Here is a 20,569-nt window from a genome sequence, read left to right on the forward strand (position 1 = left end):
GGCAGCAGAACCTGTGGTCTTTACCTTTAGTACCTAGAAAAACACTGTTCAGGACTGATGCAAATGTGTGTTAAGCAAACTATGAGAAATATAATTTATTTTTATGTTGAATCAGTTACTGAGCAGTGTGAGATGAGAGTAATTATTTTCGACATTACTTAAAAACCTTTATTTTAAAGAAAATGTAGGAGTTCAAATATATTTGACGTTTGTGAAAAAAGAAATACTACTGATTGATTGACAGAACCAGTAGTTTTACAAAATAATCTTTAAGCACCATATCTAAAAAATACTGCAATTATCTGAAATGAATCTAAGCAGAGGGATGTAAAGTTCAAATATGAAAAGAACTTTCATGGAGGTGTGGTGAACATATCCACTGATGTAATTTCTGCTGAGATAAAAGATTGAAAAAAAAAGGAAAATCTCCCTTTTCTGTACTAAACTTACAATCTGTACATTGCCTTTTGCTTTCACGGTCAGAACCGGTATTTTTTCAAATTAACACCTTTCCACTACAGACATTATGTTTACAATAAATGTCTTCCACACACTAACTATAGCTTTTTCAGTGTGATTTTACACAAGCCAAATTTTCTAGTGCTTTAATGTTTTGTAAGACTGTGAAGGCCCCCTCCCTTTATCTGAAGAAACTGGTAGCAGAGAAGCTAAAGCGCAAGAAAGGCAAACTAAATTTATATCTGTCTTCTGCATAAGCTTTGTCCTTGGCTATTTAATATATAAAACCTGTACATTGGAAATATCTCAGATATATTACGGAAATCAACAGTATTATCAGAGTTGTGGTTTACAATTCTAGAAACACTCGGAACCCCATCTGTTAATTTTTTTTGAATGAGATGTAAGCACATTCTTATCACTTCAGATTAACTTGCAGTTCTTTAAGCGTAACCTTTTAACATGACCAACAGTTAAGCTTTCCAAGCTCCTAGGATACCATTACTGGTTTAATTCATACAATAATCATTAACATGCCTCATTTCAAGAGCAAAAACTTAACTGATGAAGTGAAATTCAAATGTGTATTTTCCTGTAAATTTTGTCTATAGGGCACTCAGACTGCTGGCAGTTGGCCCCTTCCCTTCATCATGAAACCAGGCCTTCCCAGAATCAAACTCCCAGTTCATCTTAACAACTTTGTCTGGCTTTTCAGAGGCAACTGACTGTCTCGCTGTCTTCAGGCTCATATTTAATCTGCATTTGAAGAACCTGAGAACAAACAAGAAACTTGCTTCTTCTATCCAAAGAAGATGCAAAATTGCTTGTTCAGTGCTAGCTTGTTGAGGTACCTATTTAGAGGTTTAATGCAGAATTTCTCTTTCCTAGCTTATATTCTTAACGAGATTACTTGCTTTAAACCCTGTTAAAAGTCTTTCTGGAGTAGTTTGCCTACATATTGTGACATAAGTGGATATGAAGAAAGATAGTGACCATATTTCTTCTCCCTATGAGCCAGCGAGGATGGACAGCTACAAAAAGAGACTTCTGTTGTCACAATTTTGTAGCATATATCAGGATGTGGCCACTCAATATTCATGACACCATTCTTCCAGAGTTCTGGATAGAGTGATTAAGTGCCCGTTGCAGTTTTGTGTCTTTCAAATACAACTAAACCTTAAGAAATCTGATTATGACAGTAACCAGAAAGTTGACAGGAAAGTAATGGAGCTTGCAAAGGTTAATTTGGATGAAAAAACTTGTCGTGAATCCATGTTACACAGCAATATTTTTTAATCTGTGAGACTTGCATATAATGGGCATGTGTTGTGAGGAAGGAAACTAAAAAAAGGATGTCTTTCAAGCTGACAGATTTGATAATAAAAAATCTTCAGCTCCAAGTTTGGATTTCGTTTAAAGTAAACAACTTCCTCCTGGCAAGGCAGGCTTCACAAAACAGGAAGTAATTTTCAGTTACTATACTAAAGTTGTTTTCCGACACTGACGAATCTGCATCTGTAACGAATACACACTGCTCAGATTCTCCCTTGCAATATTCAAGACTAGAGAAAGCCTAGTGAAATCAGTGCAATTATTAGGATTTCACTGGAATACAGGAGAACATACTTTGGCTAGCTTAATTGCCTGTGCCTGTATGAGTTGGTGCATGCACTATGTATTCTCCGTCTTTGGAGTACAAAGCCGCTGTAATAGCCTCATACCTTTTGTTACAGGTGTTCTGAAAGTGCTGTTGGTACACGCTGAAAATTTCTCCATACAGTCCTAAGTTTGACGTTATAAGAGCTTGTCTTTGATTCTATGAGAAAGATGCACTGAAAGCCTGCAATAAATTATTAAGCATGTCAGTGAGCCAGCTTTTGGATAGCTTAATTTATATTGAGTACATCTCTATCCAGAGGTGGCATCATTGAAATAAATGGGACTTGTTCTTCTGTAAGGAGGCACAGAGCTCTGAGTAAAATCAGAAGCAGTTCCAGGCTGTGTGATTTTTTGAGAGAGATACTGTAGAAAATGTGATATATTTGTAATGGAAGGTAAGCCAAGTTGGTTGGTTTTGTTGTGTTGTTTTTTAAATAGGAAGCAGTACTGAATAATAGCTTACACATTTACATAATCAGCTACATGAATAAAAGAAACCAACATAAAACATTTTAAAAAAATATTCAAAACTGAGATTTAGTTGAAGTGAAAGCTGAAGCTGAAGTGAAAGTTGAAGCTTCTGTAAACTATGGCAAGGTAGCATTTGGGTCACTTAGCTACAACTGTGTGAGTTATCCAGGCTCTTCCTAGGTATCAATCATCTATCCTCCAGACAGGAATGCAAAGGTATTCTTGCTACTCTTTATAGCAGTCAGGGTCTCAGAATGGTCTTTCCTAAGACCTTTACTTTTGGGAGGGAGGGGATTGTTTTGCCTGAATTAACATGGAAATGCCCCTCTGACATCCTTCTTCGTCCAAGACAATTTCTGAAACATCAGGATGAGAAATTTAACTAGAGTTCAGCAGATTAAGGGACATAGTATTATAAACACTCACAAAACAGACAGATTGTACTTGACAATCTACACTCATTCTTAATGTCAGCTTGATCATAATGTTGTGTTTTTATTGTGAGTTCTTGTTGACAACATAAACCACCTGCATATAAAACTCTGCTATTATCCACCATCACAAAGGGTGATTTTACAGTACATACAGTAGATTGACTGTTACTTGGTATTAGTATGGGCTTTTGAGAAAGAGCTTCATACTTTACAGTTGCTTGTAGTAACTGTCATATACTGGATCATGAAATTTTGCAAAAGTGTATTTCAGAAATAATATTACTGTGGATTCCAGTGGAGAAAGCACTTGCTAGCTTTTGTGAAAATTATGCATGAGAGGAATTTTTGTTATTGTAGCAGATATAGCAATGTACCTAAAAATGTACTTCCTTTTATATACAAACATTTCTTTGTTTTAAAGGGCTTAATTCTGTACACATATATATATGACCCATGTTTGCTGGAGAAATTATGAACTTTAGGATCAGTATCCTGATTTCCAAAATATCTAAACAGTCAGAACCTTAAATTGAAATAATGAAGACTGTTGGACAGAGAACACCATCAAAAAGCCAAGTCCCGAATAATCAAGGAAAAAGGTGGGAAAAAGCCTAAATTGAGCCAGGCTGTCAGAAAGTGAGAACAAGACCAACAGGTTTATAGGAATGTCCAGGAATAGTTGTTCTTGGTAGCAACATATAGGCAGAGTAAGAAGTATTTATCACCCTTGATAAGCTAAGGGTAGATTTCCTGGGGTTAGTGAAGTAATCTCAAAGGAAAGCAGCTGGCTTGCTTGTTGAAGCAAACAGCAAGCAGAAGTAAAGGCCAAGGAGTTGGGCAGGTAATTGGAGTTTGACCAGGGGTTGTAAGAGGTAAAAGAGAGCCCCCACAATCAAGTACAAACAAAGCAGAGAGAGAGACTAAAACAGAGAGACAGACAACAAGAAACACCAGCTTGCCAAGTTTTTTCCTGACTTGTGTGTACCCACGCGCCGTGTCTGCGCCGCCGCCCCCCCCCACCCTCCCCTAGGCATGGCGGCGAACTACACCCCTAAGCTCTAAAAAAATTCATATCTAATCCATAAAATCTTGACAGACCTTCAAGAGAGAAAAAAATATGTTGTATTTAGGCCTATGGCACTTACCTGAAAGAAAAATATTATCTGAAATGTAATATTATTATTTAACATTCTAGAGAATGTAAATAATTTTAAAAGAAATTTTAAAACATGTGAATTAGTTTCTCCTGGAGTAAAAGACAGTGCAACACAGCAATACATATATTGTCTTATAATGTTGTACGTGTAGGTATAAATGCCACTGAGCTTCAGAAAAGAAACTTAGATCTGTATTCATTATTGTAGTAAAACCTTTTTTTTAATTAGATTTTAAATCTCTCTGCAATGTATAGACTTAAATTCCTGAATCATGTCAAATGACTCCAGTTACATTGCTATAGCAGTATGTGTGATACCAAATCATCCCTATTCTTGGGGGCCTTGGCTGGCCTCCAGCTCAATACAAACTCTACGCTTTGTAGAAGTACTCCATGGGACTTTTTCCAGCAAGCCTCTCTGTAGCTGCTTCTTAGAGTTTCTGAAATTCTAACTACTCTACAGCTAGCATTTTGTTGGTTAACATCTTCCGGCTGTAGGGATATTTCCCTTTTCCCTCTGATGAAACACAGCCCATCTCCACAGCTCTGATTTCAGCTACCTTACCTAGAAGTGAGGCACACCATGTTGCAGATAAAACCCATGTTCATACCTTGAGATCAGACACTGGCCTCCCTGTATGTAACCACCACTTAAATTTAGGAGTCCTAATCTGGAGTTGAGTTGCAGCAGTGCTAATTTCACTGTTACTCTGTAGCCTCTGCTCCCCATCTCAGCTGGTGCCTGCCAGCATCAGTCAATGGTGAAGTGCTGATAATGCTGATAATGACAGCTTCTCAATGAAGTGCTCTGGCACATGATACCATGCTGATGGTAATACTATTTGCCTTCAGTACCACAAAAGCTCAGACATGTGCTCCCAGACCTGCTGGACTTTATGTCTCCACAACACTAAGGATCAGGGGATGGACCCGCACAGGCAATGTTGTAGAAGATATCCCTAGAGTTAACTTGATCAGGAAGAGAAGGTAGATGAATTCTTCTTTGGGCAACTGAAGAAAGCCTCAACATTACAGACACTGGTGATCACAGATGACTCTGACCACCCCAGTATCTGCTGATAGGGTAATATGGCACAAACAGTCCGTGAGATTTCTGTTTCTTAATGCAGGTGATCAGTGAACCAGTGAGGAGATACTGGACCTGAGGGTCAGCGGCAGTGTTGGCTGCAGCAACTGTGAGCTGACTGTGGAGTTTAGGATCCTGACAGAAGTGAGCAAGATAAATAGCAGAATGACAGCTCTGGACTTCAGAAGGGCAGATCTATGTCTGTTCGGGGAGTCTGTTCATGGAAAACTGTGCTGCAGGGCAAAAGGCCCCAGGAGAGCTGGCTGATCTTCAAAGACAGACTGCTCAGAACACAAGAACAGCACACAATGTTCAGAAAGTTGAGCGACTATGGCAGAAGGCCAGTATGGATGAACATGGAGCTCCTGCCTGAGCTCAATCACAAGAAGTACACAGCAGGTGGAAGCAGGGACAGACTACTTGGGAGAAATGAACAGGTGCTGTTCAAGCATGTAGGAATACAGTCAGGAAAGCCAAAGGGCAACTCAAGTTGAAACTAGCAAGGGAAAAAAAGGGAAAAAGAAAGGTTTCTTTAAGCATGCCAGTAGCAGAAAGAAGACTAATGAGAATTTAGAATAATGAGAATGGGCATTGCTCAGTGGAGCAGGGGATCTTGTGACAGGGGATATGGAAAAGGCTCAGGTACTCGGTGCATTTTTTCCTGTTTTCCTTGGTAAAGTCTCTGGCCCTCCAGGTCCCTGAGCAGTCTACAGGTGGGAAGCAGTACCCACAGTAGGAGAAGATGGAATCAGGGAGTACTTAACCCACTTGGACATTCATATGGGACCAGGTGGGATGCAACCAAGGGTGCTGGAGGAGCTGGGTAATGTCACTGTCATGCTGGTAACATTTTTGAAAGGTCATGACATTTTCAAAGCGGGGAGGTTCCCAATAGCTACGAAAAGGCAAACATTGCATCCATACTTAGGAAGGGCAAGAGCGAGCATCTAGGTGACTACAGGCTGGTTAGCCTCACCTCAGTCCCTGAGACAGTTATGGAGCAAATCCTCTTGGAAGCCATTGCTAAACACATGAAGGACAAAAAGGTGATTGTGAGCAGTCAGCATAGGTTTATCAAGGGCAAACCATGCCTGACCAATCTAATTTCTTTTCTATGATGATATTGTGCACAAGGGGAGGGCAGTGTGTGATGTACACTTTAGGAACCTTTTGATGGAATCTCCTGTAGTCTTCTGATCCCCAAACTAGTGAGATATGGGCTAGATAAATTGATGATAAAATGAATGGAAAATTGGCTGTAATGGTGGGCTCAGCAGGTCATGATCAGTAACACAAAGTCAGTTGTGTGATGGCCAGTAACTAGTGGTCCCTCAGGAACCAATACTGGGACAGCACTGTTTAATCACTTTATTGATGGCCTGGCTGATGGGACAAACTGTTCGCAACAAGTGTGCAAATGACACCAAACTGGGAGGAGCAGTCACAGAGCTGCTATTCAGAAGGACTTTGACAGGCTGGAGAAATGGGCTGACAGGATTTTCACAAAGTTCCAACAAAAGTGAATGCAAAGTCTTGCATCTGGGATGGAATAAACTCATGCAACAATGCAGGCTGACTGGGAAACAGCTTTTCTGAAAAGGACTGGGCCGTCTTGGAGGACAAGAATTTGAACATGGGCTGACAATGTGACCTTGTGACTGGGAAAGCCAACAGCATCCTGCAAGACTGCAGGCAGAAGATCCAGGGAGGTGATCCTTCTGTATTTGGCACTTGTGAGATTGCACCTGGAATAGCGTGTCCCATTTGGGGTTCTCCAATAAATCAAAGACTTGGACATAGATTAGACTGAGTCCTGATAAGGCCAGCAAGCTGCTCTGGAGCTGCAGCACATGATCTATGAGAAAAGGCGCTGAGTGATGGACCTGTTTAGCCTGAAGAAGAGAGATCTGAGGAGAGATCTGCAACTAAAAGTTGTGACTGAAACTACCTTATCATAGGACATAAAGGAGACAGAGCGAGACTGTTCCTGGAGGTACACAGCTACTGGATGAGAGGCAGTGGCTACAAAGGGGAACATGGGAGATTTCAATTAGATATGGTTTTTTTACCATGAAGTTGGTCCAGTACTGGAAGAGACCCAGAGATACTGTGAGACAAACACTCCATCCTTGGAGGTGTTCAAGACGACTGGACACAGATCTGAGGAAGCTGGTCTGATTAGCCCTGCCTTGAGTAGAGTGGGTGGGTGTCATGTCATCTAGAGGTGCTTTCCGGCCTGTCTGATTCTGCAAATCCATAATTCTGCGTCACCTGATCTAATGCTTCTACTATAAAATGCATAATGGGAGGAAGGAGTAAGTATTAGAAACTTGATTTCAAAATTCTCAAGGGTAGATGGAGATATATTTACAGCAGCAACATCTAGAAATCAGCATAGGTGGTTGCACAGGGTCACAAACTGTAGTACTCTAGAAACAGATCCCAGGGAGTGGTATAGGGAGTTCCCACCATGTCATATAAATCTAATGTTGTCCTGCAATTTTTAGTGTTGTGTCCATTGCTGGAATTGCTCCAGCAAACACCTGTGACAAATTACAGTTCCTATTTTTATCTGGGTAGCTGGAGACTCAGAATCCAGTTTCAGGACCTGAAAATGATTGATACTCAGCCAAAGAACAGAGATAATCAACCTGTATATTGCAAATACACTTATTAATAATGGAATATGAAACTGAACTAAAATAATAACCATAACAATACATCTGGTCAGTCAGAAATGTAGATTTTTTTGTGCCATCAGCAATGTTTAAGCCAAAGTATGCAAGAGCAAAATGCAAAAATTGAAGCATGTCACAGAATTGGGACATTCCATACATGAGTATAACCCATCTGAAAAGAAATATCTACAACAAAATACTGGGAAAGGCTCAAAACTCATAACTGTCCACAGCATACTTGATGCATGCTATTTCAATCCTCGGTGAACTGGCATTTCGAGTGAGGCTGTTCCAAAATGTTATTAAGGGCATTGCAGCATATTGCAGACTGTGTTGGCAATGCCAAAAACAGAGGGAAATCAGGAACACAGAAAAAACATAAGACAGCTGCCAAACATTGATTTTCTTTAAAGGTGGGAAGCAAAGATACTGGGGTTTTTTTGAGAGTGAGGAAAAAATGTTGGCGGGTTTTTTTGCAGGTCTGTTTATAAGAGCTGAGGAGGCTAAACATAGTAGTTGAAATGGGTTTAATGTATTCACGTTCTGTGTATAATTACACTTGGGGGAACATATTTGACAAGAAACCAATAATAATATATCAGTGTCTGTCTGGGAGCATCTCCGTTGTTATCATGCAGCAATTCATGAGCCCTTAGATCTCCACAGTTTCTGTCAACAGAACTTAGACTACTGTCTTCAAAAACCTCAAGTCCCTGCCACCTGAAATTTAAAAAAGTCCCATGAACTGCAACATGATAGTTTTCAGAAAGTTTGTCAATGAAAGAAAACATTATGAAGTGAAAAATGTGGGAACTATATTTTATAAGGTTATTATCCAGTTGGGTTGCTGGTCGCTGAAAATGCACAGAGGGTTGTGTAAAACTGTGTGAGAGTACTTGGTTCTGAGTAACCACTGACTCACACATGGTATCAACAATAAAATGCACTAAAAAATTCCTGTAAGGAGAAATGGGCCAGCCAGTAGAGAGTCCCACTGAAGCTAAAGCTCTATGAATTTGGAAGACAATTAGAAAGATGTAACTAGTCTTCTCCATTGATAAGTAGTGCCTGGAAGAAAGAACCAGAAATTAACTTTAGTTCTGACAGGAACTGGCTCAGAATCATTTAATGTTTTTAACTCTTTTCAGTTAACGTTAGTAGAAGAGGCTGATGATGAAAGTACTGTAGAAATTTGAGGAAAATATTACTTCATATAAAAATGAAAAATATGAGTGGTATGTTTTTAAACCAACAAATTTGAAAAATTAAACTATGAGCAGTTGTGACTGATTTAAAGTCTTTCATTCAGCTTTGCTTAGCAAACAGCTCAGATGCTTTAAGATGTTACTGCTTCCCAGCTGTTTGTTTGCTCTTTTTGTAACAGGTCATCATCTTTTAACAGAACTGACAGGAGGAAATGTGTGCCCATGCACAATCTCCTTCCATACAGGAGTTGTACCTTGTTCAAGCCCACCTTCATTGGTGATTTAAGACTGGCTGTCAGCCTCTGTGTTAGCACAGCAGAGGCACAAGCACAGGTTCCCTTGTGCCAGCCCCACACTGGTGATAGTAATGGAGGCATAAGAAGACTTTTTGATTATTGCAGCAACATTTGCTCAACTACATCTGTCAAAGTCTGAAGCCCACCAAGCAAGAGAGCCTTGCGCTTTTAAAGGCTTTCCTTTTACATGGGAAGAGAAGTCGAGGGACTGTGTTACAGGGCTGAGGGGGTAAGTGAAGGGATAACTGCTAAATAAGCAACACATAATTAATATCTAGGACTTAACACTCATGCAGAGACTACATCGGGAAGAAAGGGACAAAAGCTTTGGAAAGAAAGGGACAAAAGCTTTGGAGTTGGTCTTCCAAGGACTTTGGAAGATCTCAGTGGGTTTCAGAACATAGATGAGAAGATCGTATTTCCTTCCTTTTGTCACACTTCTGCTCCCCCCGTTCAAATTCCTAGGAGGACACCCTTCATCCTAAAATAGAAACTGCTTTGGAACAGGACAGAGTTACTGCTCTATAGGAGGAGAGCAAGTGAAACAGCAGGCAGCATAGGTCCAACTTCCTGGCCAGAGCAGGAAGCACAGTGGAAAAAAGGGTAGAATCTTTCACTTGTATGTTAGGTCCAAAACCGGTAAAGTGGGAATGTTTTCCATCACATTTCTGTACAGAAGAGTTGGAAACATTTTTCTGTGCTTGATGCGAAAGGAAAATAAAGTACCTGTTTGGCCATTTTCCTCACTCTTGGGTAACACTGTTTTTGAATATCACCATCTGAGTTGTTTCTAACAGATATTTCACATGGAAATACAACTTTCTGATAGTCTAGAGGTTGTTAAGTTACATGTAGATGAAACTTTGATGTGAGAAAAACGGTAGGTTGACAAGAGATCCCTGGCAGCTTTGAAAAGAGTTCAAGCCTCTGAAATAAGGCAAAGAGAAGCAAAAATGTAAATTTCATGTGGTGAAAATAGGAGATCTCATTCAGAAACTAACTCAACAATGCTTACAGGGAAATGAAAGTATGGCTGAGACCATCACCTTCCTGCCTTAACAAGCCAGAAGGTACTTTCTTTTTTTATTTTCATGTTTCTCCTAACTGTATTGTCAAAATTAGAGGTGACTAACTCAGACAGGCTGACAAATGCAAAATGGTGATGAGAGCAAATGAAGGGGGACTCTTTGGCATTAGTAGTTAGATGTATAAAGTTTTTGTCTTTATTAGTGAGAATGTAACTTATGAGGTGCGAATGGAAGCTAATCATAAATCACTTCTTGCCATTGGAAGCTAATCATAAATCACTTCTTGCCATTGTTAAAAGCACTTCATAAACACCCCTTCTACACCTTTGAGAACAGATACTTCTTTTTTTTCAGATTGAATTCACATCTGGAGAAAAATGCATTGGTTGTCACTTTTGCAATAGCAGGGCTCTGTAACTGACAATTTAATCTGGCCCAAAAAGTAATTTTAACGTTTCTAAAATGCATTTATGCATTACCAGATATTTACTGCTGTAAGATGTTGCTGTATCCATAAGATGAAGGAGGCCAGTGTGAGAACTCAAACTGCAGAAGTTTACAGAACAGGTATCCAGCCCTGATTCAAAAGGTCAGATATCCCTGACGTGGAGGTTTGGCAGAAGTGTAACAAAACAAAATCTTAAGGCAGACTGTGTGTCTGTGGACCTGATAAAGACAAAATACCAAACTGTCTGATCTCAGATGCAATATGGATTACTGGTGGGGGTGAGATACTAAGGAAAATACTAATTCTACTTTTGTATTACCATATCTAGAATAAAAGCATAAAATAATAAATATATAGTAATAGTGTATTGCCAGCTATTGCTATTGATTTATGGATGATCCTCACAATACTAGTTGAGATTTTCTCTAAATATAGCAAAATAATTTCCAAGTTTCCAAGATGTTGCACAAAAACTATTTTAAAAACCACAAAAAGGGAACTCAGGTACTGGAAATATGAGAAATGAAAAGGAGGTGTTTTTAAGTTTGTTGTATATGCCAAAAATACAGGCCAAGTCAAATGAAAGAGCTCTTATTGGCACCACAGAAATTTTTGAACCCCTTGAGCAACATAGGCATAGGTTTGTTTATGTTGGCTAAAGAAGACTAATATTTGTCTTAACTTGCTATTTTCACTTTCTTCTGATAGCTTTACTAGAAAATATTGCAACTAAGTAGGCAATTATTCAGAACAAATTATCTTCTAGTGTAGAAACAATCAAATGCAACCCACAAAAATTAGTAGATAACTTTAAGAATTTTTGGGGGGAATGGAGTCATGTACCTGCCAATGCTTGTTATATCAAATCTAAACTGTTGTTAGAAAACAATATCAAAATAATAAGGCACTGTAAAATAACCTGCAGAACTAGACTGATCTGTATTTAGATTAAATCACAGAAGGGCAGTGATTAAATTTGGGTTGTCATTCATTGATATTTTACTTGACAGGATGCTGAAAAGTACTGTTTTCAGCAGTAACCCAATGTCTGCTGTACAAAGAAAGAACAGCAGGATAAAAAGACTGATATGATCCAAAGCTGCCATCACTTCATAAACTGATTCTATGCATCAGGGAATAATGGCCTCAAAAGAGAATGTCATGCTTGTATGAGAACATCACTCTTCAAATATGCTGTGAAAGGATGGGTGACTCCTTCTCACTAATGGTAGTAAAAGATACAGATTAGCAATCTTGACAGAAAATGCTGTCATGCTGAGGATATCTTTCCTGAGAAGGTCTCTGGCATAAACCAAAACAAATATTCATTACTGAGCCTTATGAGGCTGCTGGCCGTGCCCCAAAGGGCCTTAATGGCCTTGGCCATCTTTGCCTGAGGCCTCCTCGTGTACCCTGCCCATGGCCCAGGGGCCCCATTTCAGCCCAGCCCCAGGCACCCAGCCCTGCCCTGAGAAACACTGGACGTGTCCCACATTGTTACTTGAGTGTCCTGGGTTGACCTCGCACCTGCCCGGTGGCCACACATATGTCTGATGGTCACTGGACTGTCATCTCAACCCACCACTGCTGACTAACACAGAGAAACTGTCCACGTGTCGGGCTTGTTTCTCCACTGGAGACTTGGTGTACCTGACAAAGGTATTTGAGCATTTTATGTTTCAAGGCCTCACTCTCATTTTGATTTCTTTGAAAGGTCTGACTTCAAAAGTTCCTATGAATTAATCCGTTTCAGCACCCAGCTGAGATGCTCTAACTGTGCTTCTCTAAGAAGTATCCAAGTTCCGGTATAATTGCTTGCTCATAAGGTTTTTCCCTTTTGCGGTTGAAAGAGCCATGTCCTCACTACAGTCAGTTACCTCATGCATGAAAATCATCAGTCATCATAAGGAATGGGAGCTTTTTCTTGAAGACCTCCAAACTGATGAAATTTCAATCCTATCACTTTTAATACCACCATATCTCTACCACTCTAGTGGAACAGAAAATCTTGCCCTCTTGAAATTAGCAAACACAGCTTTTTGAGGCTTCAGAATCCCACACCTTTATGTGTGAGATCAGAGCGCCAGTTATTAAGGAATTCCTGTTTTCCAGGTAGGCACTTAAATAATTTTTCCCTGTCTTCAATGCCTTGAGTAGTTCATTCCATGAGTTCCATGAGGACTTTGTCTGAGATGTCTTTGATTTTTCAAAATCCTTATCAAATTGTAGACACCAGAGCTGGGCTTATTATTCCAGCAGGATAACACTTGTAACCTTTCTACACTTTTTGAGTATAAATTCCTGGCTTACATGTAAGAATTGCATTACCATGGGAGAGTCTGTTCAACTGATTTGTTTCTCACAGGCTTCTTCAGATTCATTTCTTCCCCCATTATTTGTAGATGAATGAGTTTTCCTGTTACTGTGCTGTAAAACGTGTAGTCCTACTAGACTATTTGCCAAACTGTACAAAGTTCTCCATGATATTGACTGGTCACTCCCCTAATATCTTAGTCTTCTACAGACTTCAGGAGTGATATTTTTATCTTTTCTTTAGATGCCTGTGATAACAATTTCAACAGCATAGAGGCCCAAACCATCTGGAAATATACCTACTCAGTGAAGAATTCTCTCTTACAGTTTCTATTTTGGTCCCATGAAGTAACCATGTTTCATATTGGCTTTGAGTTGATCTGGTTCTCAGTCTTCCAGTTAATTACAATTGTGAAATGCCTTCAACTGTTATACCAAAAATCTGCCTCAAAATGCAATAATTAAACCTTCAGTCAGTAAAGGTGAATTTAAATGACTACAGATAATCCTAGTTTTGCCAGGGACAAATAAGTTTAATGGCAATGTTTTGCAGAGTCATGTAAGACTGCTGGAGCTGATTTTCATTTCTTCTCTCTTGCTCATTCAGGCGGGGGGGGGGGGAGAAAAAGAAAAGAAAAAATGTATCATACTTTGCTTCCAAGGTAGAAATATTTCCCATCATTCAAGGAATGTTTATTACAAACAGCTAAGTGTAGCACTCTTGGTCATCTGCCACTGCACTGATGCAATGCAGTCCGTCTTACATGGTGGAAGAAGAGGACTGAAGGAAAGGGAAGAACTGTAAAGCGTAGAAGATTGATTCCAGGCCCTATCTCACTTCAGCTCCTTAAAATCTTTTCATTGAAATGCATTGTGCAGCATCAGGAAAACAAAGTTAAATTTTAGTGAAAGAAAATGAGATATTTTTGTGCCTGTTCAGTATAGCCATGAACACTGGTCATTACAGAACAGCCACTTATCCAGAAGAAAAATATCCAAATAAGAGGATGGTTAATCTCCACATGAGGCATTCCACATTGATAGTGTTTTGATTTGAGACCCTATATTGTAAGCACATCTGATAAATATTTAGTGGCTTAACTGACCCTGAGGAAGCTGAGAAATGAGTCACTGAAACCAGAACACCTGTTATTTATGCACTCAGTTCATAGCCCAGCTGCAGGTAGGATAAAAAGGCTCAATTCCAATTGCAAATGCAACGTATTTAAACACCTATGTACACATGCATTAAGTAGATCATAAGCAATAATGAAATCTGTTTATTTCTTTTTCAAAATATTTTGATGCATTTAAAATTATAATTAATTAATCTCCTACCGTACTATCACAGTTCTACTTACAAACAAGTCTGAACCAAGAAGTATTAACCCTATAATGCCAATATTAATAAGCAGATCCCTGGGAAAAGGCTGATAGATTTCTAAAAGTAATTAGAGTGAGAGAATTAATGGATACCATTTTAAAAGCCCCTACAATCTATTTAAAAACATATGTCCATAGAGTTTGAAACTAGTTTGTAGAATATAATAGAAAATTTTCTATTTGGTGATGTTTGCTGTTTGGACTAGAGACCACATACCTTTCTTTGTGTTGGCATTGCATCTATCATGATGTGGAATGTTAAAAGAAAATAAAAAAATGGTGCAACTGCAGTCTTAAATAGTCAAAAGAGCTGTTTTCACAAATTTCAAAAAGATAAAGTTTTCTGATTTTTTAATTCTTTAGAAGCATTATACTCAATTGCTACATGAGCTTTTCAGAAGGTCTATTTTAATATCATTAAATCATATCCAGAAATATACTGGCACATTTATTACAGAAATAAGTATAGATAGGAAGCAGTTAAAAAAAATGTACAAGCCAACTCAGAAAAGCTGAAGCCACTAAGTCCCTCTTATGAATAATCAAAGTTTCAGATACCTTTTATTTATACCCCAGTTTTGCTTTAACAAAAAGGATAAATTTAAACTACAGAGATGGACTGCATTCTTATTTCCCCTCTACTGTCTTAAATAAGATATCCAAATTCATTCCATTTGTCATGGAGTATTAGGGGCATATTTTCATTGTGGATTATATAGTATCAATTGTTAATATGCCATGTTGTGATGGGTCAAAAAACATCTTATAACCTGGAGCAAATTTCAGATGCATGGAAGAAATTCTAGTTGAACAACAAACCATGAAAATCTAGAGGAAGCTAGGTCTCTTTGGCTGCAATTAAAGCATGCAGCAAATTTGTTCCACCAACAGGTTTTCCTGTGTTCGGTGATTGACAAGTTTTGTTCAACTTCTACAGCACTGTGCGTCCTAAAGTTTGTGCATGAAATTATTACCACATGTGGATTATACAGATGCTCTGCAAACAGAGAATACTAAAGTGATTAAGCGAATGAGGCAAAACCCAAGGACATAGTTTGCATCCCTTTATGCTTATAGGTATATTACTCTCGTTAGCAGGAGGCAATACCTTTTTTGACTTCCAAATCAGTATTTGACTGAATGGGTGTAATATTAATTGCTTTGATAAGTCAGAGAAAAGTCTTCCACCAACAGGAGTTGTATCTTCTTACACTGCCCTGCTACCAGCAGCATCACACAGTGTCCCTGGCTTTTCCCCAGCTTGATGCCAGTTTCTTCTGCGTATTCAGTTCCTTCGCCTTTTCTGAGGATCCAGAGGAATCCTAGGGATGGCTGTGGTTTTGTAATGAAGACTTTCATCCTTTGGGTTTTCACTAAAACTACTGACCTATTTCAAATCAGCAATTAAATTAGAATAATTTCCTTGGTCAGATTGACTCAGGCCACACTTTGAATCAGTAGTCTCAGTATGAAAAGTGAAGTTGACTGGTAGTAGGTTTTCAAAACATCCTACAAGTAAATCACTTACTCATGGTACTGTCTGTAATGACACAGGAGATGTAAAAAGATGCACTTTAAGTACTTGGTTTCTAAGTCTTTTGTAGCAACCATGAGTTTCTCTCTGCAAGCTTTATGTACATATAACACCCTCACAAAGCCATATGTGATGGCTTCTATACATCAATGTTGTATTTGTTGGGGGGGAGGGGGAATAACTGTAGGCCAGTTTCACAGACAGATTAATTTTTATTGCAGCCTTGAATTTTTGCTGCACTTTTATGATGGAAGACCATAATAATCTGTCAAAAGTATCTTTAGATGTCACTGTCATTGTACGTAGAGTGCTGGATTGAATTTAGTACACTGACTGTTATTACTACCCTGAAACATGCCTACTGCTTCATTATTAAGATGCAAGGAAAGAGCAGCATGTGCCTGACCTCTGAATAGTATAGGTGCTTTCAAAATCACATTAATTTTCAGGTTTTTGTTAATATAATCCCTTCATCTGAGTTCCTGTTGCTAGTAATGGCTATTTTTATACTTCCCCCCCCCCCCGATAGATGCAGCATAGGGTACGTGTGTAAATTGATGATCAAATGAAGTAAAAGAATCACTGTCCTGTGTTACACTTATTATACCTCCACTGAATTTGGGCATAGAGGCTGGTATCTACTCTGAAAAACAGTGGTTTGAGTACAGTCTAAGAAAAGCAGATGATATAGATAATGCATGAATATCAACAGGTCTTGTAGGTATTCATTGACCAGAAAGAGAAGCTTGCTAGGTGTGACTGAGCAACGAATAACTAAATTTGTGGACCAAACATTGCAAAAGAGGTGTTGTTTATTAGAGGAAATGCCCTGACTTCTATTTTTGAGCCTATAAATACTTTTTTAATACTGTTACGAAGTTTCATGAGCATTAATGGATTAGTGAGGTTATGTCACTAATGTGAACACTGACTACTCAAAGGAAGTAACTAAAGCCCATATTTTTAAAAATACAGGGCTTCACAAAAAATGTCAAGTTTGGGTTTGGATTTTTGTTGTTTGTTTGTGGGTTTTTTGGCAAATTAACACATACCAATTATTCCTGAGGGTACGACTACAGCCTCATAAATCCCTAGTCTGCATATCAGGACTACTTCTAGGAAAGATCTGTTTGCTATACAAGCAAGTACAGGATGCTTTTCTTATCATAAAAAAAACAAGAAGAGTGATGGGGTACATCACAACAAAGTTGGCTCTCAGTAAAGAAAATACTACCTTTTTTTTCCTTTTATGTGTTAAATATGTTGTAATATATGTGTGAAGCAAAGAGGGAAACCTGATTTTCAAGTGAAGTTGATTTTGAACAGACTCCCAAGATGTTGTATAGCTGAAAGCTTCTTTATGGTTTGTCACAATATAACAGTATGTCTTGTACATACTTCTCCCTGTATTTGACTAGCATAGGGATTTGACATCACTTCTCAAATGCACATTCTGAATTCTGCAGGAGTTTGGTGGCTTGCTGGCTGATACTTCTGATTTTTGAACACAGATGCATAAATCATTACACTTTAAAGCCCCTTTCAGAATTTATTGGATTATAATTAACAAGGATCAATTTAATAAAAGCAGGAACACGTTTTAAAAAACATTAAATCTAACCAAAATTATTATGACATTTAAGAGCAAAGTGCAAGGTGCTTACTGTTCCAACATTAATCATGTGCCAGCATGGAAGGGATACATTCCACTTTACTAGAGCTATCTAAAAATTAGTCATCACATTTCATCTACTCACCTAAATTCCTATTAAATCAATGTCAGGGACAGGAATCCCCAGGGGCACACCAGCCCATTCTCAGATAGGTGAGATAAACACCTGTTTCTTACCAGTAGGTATAGACAGAGCTAGATGATGTGAGACAGATGCTTCATTTATTTGTTCACAGGTAGGGATCTCATGCCATTTGAGATCACTTATGGTACCCAAGATATCCATGTGGAGGCAGCAGATGTGACCCAGAACTGACCCACAGAAAACCCTTCCATGGTGGCAGCTGGAGGCTAGACAGGTAGACAGAACTGTGGATACTTTGGAGTTCCTAAATATGTGCCGAATCTGTGACTGTTGCCTCCAAATCATGTCCAGTGACTGTAAAGGGAGCTCAGGTACGTCTAAATCCCAGTACTTAGCTGAAAGTATCACTGCCATACTACCTAAACCTGTTAGGTTTACAGAAGGAAGGAAAACTCAAAACTGACTGAAAGTTTTCCCATGCAGATACTCAGAAAAATAAGCAGGCCTGCATCAAGAGAGGACGGTGCATGCCTTCTCCTCATCTGTTCTGCCTGCTCTGGGACATGTGAGGTTAAGCTGAAGATCTGTAACCATCAGCTGAAATTATTCCTAGGGAACAAGTGCAAGGCTGGTGCAAGGAAGACTGAAAAAACGTATTATAAGCAGTGGTTATCACTATTGGTATAGGCTGATGAAGGCAGATTAGCAAAGTTGCTTGAAAGCACCCTGGATTGTGTGATGCCAGCAATGGCATGAAAAAAGAACACCACAAAGTAGATTTGGAAGAACAGCATCCTGCTGCTTCAGTTGACTTCTGCTCCTAGTCCAGGAAAGGGTCAGAGACTGTCTTTCTAAAAGCAAAAATGGGATTGTTAGAAGACAAAAGGGACAGTCATGCTTAAAGCAATGGAAAGCCTACAAGCAAAGAACTGTTGTGGCTTCCTAGCTTCTCAGGCCAAAGCAAATGAACACTATGAACCACCCACACTGCCTTTACCACACCCTTCTTCCTTGGACCAAGTACCACAGGACAGGAAATTGTTTTTGACTTGAGCAACGGGGCTTGAAAACCAAATCTCTTCTTTCTGCAACCTTTAATTTACATACTTATCTTACGAGTTTACCCTTAATGTGGGCTGACTTGGCACTGGATTGTTTGCAACAGTAACTTTAAATTCTTTTATGTTCTTTTATATTTATTCTCAGGTATGAGTTTCATCAAAGGTTCTCTTTATACTTATGCCCCTTGCCTCCCACCACCCTTGCCCTGCTCCTCAAGTATTTATTTTCTGTTGCTGAGGAGCAACAGATGCAAAGCAACATTTGACCATGCCTACATGTTGACCCATCTTAAAAGTGGACTTCCTTGTCTTTGAGAACCCAGCAAGATAACCTTTCCGAGCCCCCCTATAACATGAGCAGGAAGAATAGGAAGTTCCCACAAGCTACATTTCATGCTACACATGAAGAAAATTTCTCTGGAAGAATTTTTTTCTCTGTAGGCATTTTGCAGATTTTCCCCGAGGATTCTGCAGCCTTCCCTTTGAGATATCCCCAAAGGGTGTATTCCAGTGCAGTGCCCTCCCCAGCAATGGGCACAAGTAACACTGAAGGTTCTGGTTTTCTGATAAGAGTAACATCAGGCTTCTACATAACCAAATTATAACCTCAAAGGCTTTCTTTTTTTTAAGGAAAAAATAATATTCACTTATTTGTCCTCTCATCTTACAGCTCAAATTTCATTTTTACCCTCACCTAATATATTCTTCATATTTAAGTTCTCCAAGTCTGTTTTCCTATTAGTTTCAGTATCTTAATAGGGCTATACACATTATACATGCTTTTATTTTTTGTTTTATTCTTACCAAAGCTGTAAGTTGGAAAATTTATTCATGTCCACCATGTCCAACCCTCAAATATTGTTTATTAAACACATGCTATGTCCCAGTCTGGAGATAGCTGTGCTTTCCTGAGAGGTCAAGTAATTTAAGTACACCTGGGATGAGAAGTGCTGTGTATATGGTGCAGTATTATAAAATGTTAGTTTATGCTTGCCTTTTCTTTTTCTTTTTCTTTTTTTTTTACTGTAGACTCATATATCATGATTACAAGTTGTAAAGTTGTAAAACAGTTCAGCATACAGAAGAAGAGAAATACATTGTCAGTGTTACGTCCCTCTCTGGTATTTGATTATTGAAAAAAAGAGGTCTACTGGAATGTTTGGCTCTTATAATTATGCAGCTATGTCCCGCAGAAGCTTAGCAGTTATGGCAGGGTAGTAATTGTATTTTGCCTGAGAATTTTTTGTAATTATCCAGACACCAAAAAAAATAAAGAAATTTTTTAAGTGGTAGGTTCAGTTGGGGCTATGCAGGTATGAGCAGTCTGTCTTCATTAGTGTTCGTATTATGGCATTGCCCAGGGACATCAGCAGCAGGCAGGGACTGATTGTACTTGGCAATGAACAAACAAGGCAGAGTTTGCCCCAAAGAGGTTATAACCTAAATACACAGTACTGAGAGGTGAGGAGAGCAGTGTTACATTACTCGGAAGGTGGGGAGTTGAGGCTGAAGAACCCCCTTCTCCCGAAGCTGAACACCCCTAAAACAGATTGCTTCTCTCCTGGAGCTCTGGTCTTCTTGTCACAGGTGCCATTCTAGC

The sequence above is a fragment of the Pipra filicauda genome, unplaced genomic scaffold (assembly GCF_003945595.2).
Source record: "Pipra filicauda isolate LSUMZ 115617 unplaced genomic scaffold, ASM394559v2 scaffold39_size4671491_pilon, whole genome shotgun sequence".
Taxonomy (NCBI): domain Eukaryota; kingdom Metazoa; phylum Chordata; class Aves; order Passeriformes; family Pipridae; genus Pipra; species Pipra filicauda.